Source organism: Fomitiporia mediterranea (genome assembly GCF_000271605.1).
Source record: "Fomitiporia mediterranea MF3/22 unplaced genomic scaffold FOMMEscaffold_4, whole genome shotgun sequence".
NCBI lineage: Eukaryota > Fungi > Basidiomycota > Agaricomycetes > Hymenochaetales > Hymenochaetaceae > Fomitiporia > Fomitiporia mediterranea.
This window is the reverse complement of record NW_006760389.1, coordinates 2,711,486-2,718,065: the sequence shown is the minus strand read 5'-3', so window position 1 is coordinate 2,718,065 and position 6,580 is coordinate 2,711,486.

Genomic DNA, 6,580 nt, shown 5'->3' with positions numbered 1-6,580 from the left:
GGACAGGACAGGACAGGACAGGACAGGACAGGACAGGACAGGACAGGACAGGACAGGACAGGACAGGACAGGACAGGACAGGACAGGACAGGACAGGACAGGACAGGACAGGACAGGACAGGACAGGACAGGACAGGAAAGGACAGGACAGGAAAGGACTAAATAATACTAGTAGAGTATAATTCCTAACTAAGTCTGTGACTAGGAATGATACTAGTAGGGGCTTGATACTCTAGCTAGGTCTAGGACTGAAGGTGACACTAGTAGAGGCTCTAAACATTCAGGACTAGGATTGACACTAGTAGGGGCTTAGTACTCTAACTAGGTCTATGACTGGAAAAGGGACTTTATACTCTAGAAAACAGAAGGTAATACTAATAAAGGCCTTATATGTCTAGGACAGGAATTGACACTAGTAGAGACTTAGTACCCTGACTAGGTCTATGACTAGAAAAGGGGCTTTATACTCTAGAAAACAGGAAGGGAAGGGAAAGGGACTTTATACTCTTAGTAGACAGTAGACAATAATAGTAGACACTAGACAGTGACAGAGTAAGAGATAGTATAGTAAGGAATAGACAGTCTTGACAAACACCTTAACAATAGAGAGATATGTGTTATAGTAGGTACAATAAGCATACAATAGATACACTATAGTTGACAACTCAATCATAATGTCTGTTGTACTAAAAGTAGACAGTATCTGTCAGTATAGAACCTACAGTACCTAAAGAGAATTACACTACAGTTCCAGATATTAGTAGTAGTATTAAGAAAGTGCTTCCTTACACAATTTTAGGACTAGGACAGTAGATCCTTCTACAGCTTGTTTCTTAACAGTGTTCTGGTGGAGCAATTATATAGTAGCTCCTAATCTTAGTAACAGTACTAAGATAGTGTTCTCCTTGAATAATTTCAGGAATAGAATAGTAGAGGCTTCTACAGCTTGTTTCTAAACACTAGCTTAAGATTGTGACAAGTGGTAGAAAGGTTATAAGTAAGAGTAAGTCTGTAGATAATCTGCTTAAAGTAGTATAGTAAAGTATATTCTTGAGTAGTAGAACCTTAATTGTAGACAGCTGACCAGACTCACAATAATACACAATACACTCTACTCTAGCACAACCATATGTAATCTTTATAGCACATTCTCCCAGAAGCTCAGGACCTCTAATAAGGGTCTGTTGAGAGATTAAAGGTTAGCTAGTAGGTAGTAACAATCTCCTTATAAGCCCTTAAGAGAGAACAGGATATTTGTATAGTATTTGTAATACTCATAATTAACTAGGGTCTTACTATAGAGTACTATAGATGTGTAGTAGATAGCAGACGTGTGGGGGGAAGCTAGGGGGAGGCTGACAATCTGGTGGCACAAGTGAAAGATAGTGGATGAGAGGTAATCCCTAAATTTTACAATGTTTAAAAAAAAGTGTAAAGGCTAGAGCCTTACTCAAGAACACAGAACAGACAAAGACCTGGGATTGGAGAGGTCAACCTAAGTACAGGAGCAAGTACAAAGATAATCTCTAAGTGTCTACAAATAGCCCTTTATATACTTAACTAAAGTTATGTGTATAATCTTAGAGGTTACAACTTTAAGGGTTGAATCCAACTGTTCTGAAGATTTTCCTGAAGGAACTTGTTGAGCACCTCCTACTTGTCTCTGTTAAGTAGGTAGACCTTACAATCCTTAGGTTGGAAACCCTTAGTTAATTTAATTGTATAGTCCTAGAGACAGTGTTTAGGAAGCTAGTTGAATTCCTCTTTACTAAAGACTTTGAGGAACTCTCAGACAAAATCTGGCAGGCTGGGTCTATGTGTGTTCTAGAGTAGAGTCATTCTGAGAGGGTTCTAGACTGGTTCTGTCTCAGACATTCTTCAGATCAACTCTGTTCTGCCTTAACTAGAATATGTATCTATATATCTATCCTAGTCAAAAAAGAACAACTAGTCACCTTTATTAGAACTGTTAGTAACATTGAAAGTGTCCACATTCACTTAGAACAGTAGTGTAAGGTAGTTGTAAGACTTGGAACACTGATCAAACACAAGTGTCTACTCTAACTAGTCAATAGTAGGGTTGTGAGCCTTAAGCCATTTGAATCTAATAAAGATGTTTGTCTTTCTAAGGTTAGTAACTCTGAACTCAATACTTTCCTTATAATCCTAAATAGTCATCTGTAGTTGGACAAACTCAGTAATCTGACTATTCTAGTTCAGGGTTCTGTCTGTATTGTATACTAGGATTGGAAGTAGAATGTGTCAAGTAGGGAGGTAGTGTTCCTATACAAAGGCCTTATTAATACATAAACTAGTGTATCTACTATCTATCAGAGCTATTGTTTGGATCTGGGGGGATCCTGAGAAGGGAGCTAAGAGGACAGAAACCTAGAGCTAGTACTTAGAACATCCTCTAATGAACTGTTACTTGTTCTGAAGGGAATGTACAGCTTGTGTAGCCTTATTGTCTGAAAGGGTAAGTATATGTACTAACATTTCCTTATTAACCTCTCTCTTTCAACAAGGACAGACTCATGTCCTCAGCTGTGAACTCAACTGAGACCATTCTTACTTGATACTATAGACAAACTACTGAGTAGTAAACAAGGCTAGGTAGTATTCTGAATGTTCTAAGATCTTAGAATACAGAAGTAGTAGGTCAGATTGTACAGATTTAAACTTGGATAAAGTGTGAAGAGAAGAATCAAAAGAATCAGAAGAAATAGGAGAACTATCTACTTTTGTTTTCAACTTTCTTCTTTCTAATAAATAATTTTGTTAATTTATTTTTTCTACTTTTTCTACTTTTTCTACTTTTCTTACTTTATTTACTTCTAATCCTACAGTGTCTATTGAATCAAAAGTAGTTATTAAAAAATCCAAGTTATAGCCCTTCAGTACTACATTCACTGTTAGGCCTCTACAAAATCCTAGAGTACATAGTCAGAGTCTAAGAGTTCTGAGATGACTTCCAGATTTGTAAAAAAGGCTTCTTACTACAAATCCTGCTTGTTACTCATTATTACTCTAATGACCTAACAGATATACTATTACTTCTGTAGACAGTCCTTAATCTAGTGCCCTGACTTTCTGTAGGCAAAGTATGCTCCTTACTTTCAGGCTTCTTTAATGTCTATCAGAACAGATTGATTACAAATTACAGGCAGATTGATTCAAGGACTTGGAACTGTCAGAGCTGGACACATGTGTAAGCATTCTGTACAGACTTAATGTATCCAAGCTACAGCTTAGTTGAAGGAGATAGTGTGTGTCTTCTACTTAGTATAAGTGACCAGCTCTAGTGTTATCCTAAGAATCTTATTAATCAGTTCTGAGTAAAGAGCTTTTTTAAGTATTCTAATAAGGACATTATTAAACCTGAGTATGAATCCTGCCTTCTAGGCTAGGATATCAAACTCCTGAAAGAAGACATTGGTAGAATGTTTGCCCTGTCATAGAGACACAAGCTTGTTCTACACATTATACTTCTCCTTCAGATTAATAAAGGAAGTACAGAGTTACTTTATAAATTCTGAATACAACTCATTGTTCTGAAGTCAGATCAGGCTTCCAATCTAATAGCCTTCAATCCAGTTCTAGGCCTAGGTGACTGTATTACCTTCCTTCATGAAGGAGAGGACAAATAGGATACAATTAAGATCTAAGGATAGATCAGTCAAAATAGTAGCTATGTATAGTTTGACTTAGTACTAAAAGTCCTCAAAGTACTACCTATTAAAGTCTGAAGGGTAGGCTACATACACTTTCTTTCTAGAACAGGTTACAACTTCTAGAACAATTGGAACAGGTTCTGAAGGGACTGGGAGTACATAGTTAGTAAAAGCCTCTTAAATAGAGGTTTACACATATTAAGCTAGTTCTACTTGTAACTACTAATCTGGCAGGACAGTAGGGGTGGCAGTCAGTGTAGGAGGGTCCATGTTTACACTACAAAGGAATCAGTACTAAACTAAAAGGGGTAATGAATAGAAGAAGGGTGGCAAAAGTTTAAAAAGGTTTAGAAAGTTTAAAATTTAAAAATGTAAAAAGGTTAGGACAAAGAAAAGAGATCAACACAATGGCAAGTACTAATGCTCAAAACATAGGAGAGTTGTAGGGTGGTAATAGGTAGTCTTGATCTGATGTCAGTAATAGTATAGAGGGGACCTGAAGGCTTAGCAAGGGGACCCAGGCTACAACTATCCTACACAACAGAAATACAGAACACAAGTACTAGAACATAGTCAGAACTTGCAGAACAGGCAGAGAGGGAGAGTGAGACAAGAGTAGAGTATATAGAGTGAGCCTAAGAGTACAGGACTACCTAGAGTAGATAAGATCAAGACTACAGGACCAGTCTGATCTTATACACTTATATATACTAAACTACACAAGAGTACTCAGAGAGTATGAGCTACTAAGAATGATAAGCTACAAAGAATGAAAGAAAGGGATGTCAAAGATAAAGGTACAAAGAATGAAGGGATAGACAAAGGGTAAGAGATTATAAAATGAACAGAGAATGAAGGGGTGGTCAAAGGAATAGAATGATAAAGTAAGGAAGGGTAGTAGTAAGAGTCAGTACACATATAGTTTATAGACAGTGCCCCTAAGGGATGGAAGTCCTGAGTTCTGGTACAGAAGGGTGCAGAACCCTTAGAACTAAAGGTAAGAGAGTAGAGAACTGTAACAAAGGGTAAAAGACTATAGAATGAACAAAAAATAAAAGGGTGGTCAAAGGAATAGAATGATGAAGTAAGGAGAGGTAGTAGTAAGAGTCAGTATACATATAGTTCATAGACAGTACTCCTAAGGGATGAAAGTCCTAAGTTCTAGTATAGAAGGGTGTAGAACCCTTAGAACTAAAAGTACAAGAGTAGAGAACTGTAACACTAGGTTAGGTTCAGACCTGGACTAGACTGCTAGTCTAGTCTACAAGGGGTCTAGCTAGGTCTAGTTTAAGGTCTAGAATTTTACACAGGAGGCAGAATCCTATTTTGTAACTCTAGGAATTTATTACAAAAATTGAAAGCTACTACCTGATTAACTAGAAATATATCTTAAAACAAATTCTCTAGGCCTTAGAATAGGTTTCTGTCTCCTGTATTATAAGAAATTGGTTCTAGTCTGGTTTATCATAATAGTCTAGCAAAAACCTGCCTGGACTGGACCTGGACTGGACTGTAGCAACTATAGAATGTTGTAGTCAAATAGAATACAACTATTCTCTAACTGTATAAATGTAAGTTAAGATGTAGTGTTGTTACAAATATTAAAGCCTGAAGAGTTGGATGACAGGCACAGGTTCTGTGTACTATTAACAGCCAGGTCTGTTAGAAGCTTTGTGTTGTAAATTTGTTGTAAAGCACTTAACAAAAGGCTATAATGTTGACTAAGAAGCTTTAATATACCTAGTAAGAGACATTTGTAAATCTTTAAATAAGTATAGACAGTGTCTGTACTTGTATCTGTACTAGTAAATAGTATACTATCATCATTACTAGTAAATAGTATACTATCATCATTACTAGTAAATAGTATACTATCATCATTACTAGTAAATAGTATACTATCATCATTACTAGTAAATAGTATACTATCATCATTACTATGTATATTCTGTGAACTTATTAACAATAAAGTATAATATTTAAGTAACTAGTATAAAAAGTTTACTAACTTGACTAAAAATAGAATATATAGTATAAGTATTAATAAACTGTTGATAGTCACTGCATAACACTGTCCAAGGTCAGGCAGACAATGTCAGCAGTCGAGATATGTAAAGGACCAGCCTGAGATGACGCAGCACGTGCGCCGTGCGTACGTAACTCTTGCCGAACAAGGCCAATGCCGATCATTGAGTTTGGGCCGTTCACAATGCTTCCGTGCTGAACCTTATTTCAAAACCTGCATAAAAGGGCGCTAGGATGCGTCAAGATGACTCCCGGAGTATTAGGAAAATTTATTTAAGGGCTGGTTATAGTTCCTGCTTGTGGAAATTTCCGATGGAGATTAAACACCTTATGGTAGATTTAATTTTAGTCTAATTAGTTATGCTACTTGTGGTGGTCATCATTTCATCTCGATTCCCCGTCAGAGTAAGGAGCGGGCGGACGAAACTACTTGGCTACAACGTTATTGGAATACCTGTGCCGCACATGCTACTCGTGCCTTGGAGACGGCGCCTTGATTGCCGTTAGGGAGTTGCTTTTGTCAGAGAAGTGTTTGACACGGAGGTGAGGCGCCACCGGAATTTTTGCTCAGGGCTAGCCTGCATTTGTGGTAATCACCTGTGCATGAATATGAAGTCCGGAAGGCATTTTTGAATGAAAATTTCGCTAATATGAAGAGAGATTTGTACACTCGCCAGAGTGATAAGGCGAAAAGCTTATAATTTCTTAGTTCCAATCCCCGGACGTCCTTGTCGAAGACAATCTCGAGTTGATATTTTTCAGCCTTCTTGTCTGAAGGTGTTCAGAGTTATTCACCTCTATATATCACAAAATAGTCTAGCTATCTATCAAGAAGAAACCAATGGTAGTGGAATATCCAACATTTTATTATAGTTTCAAACGAG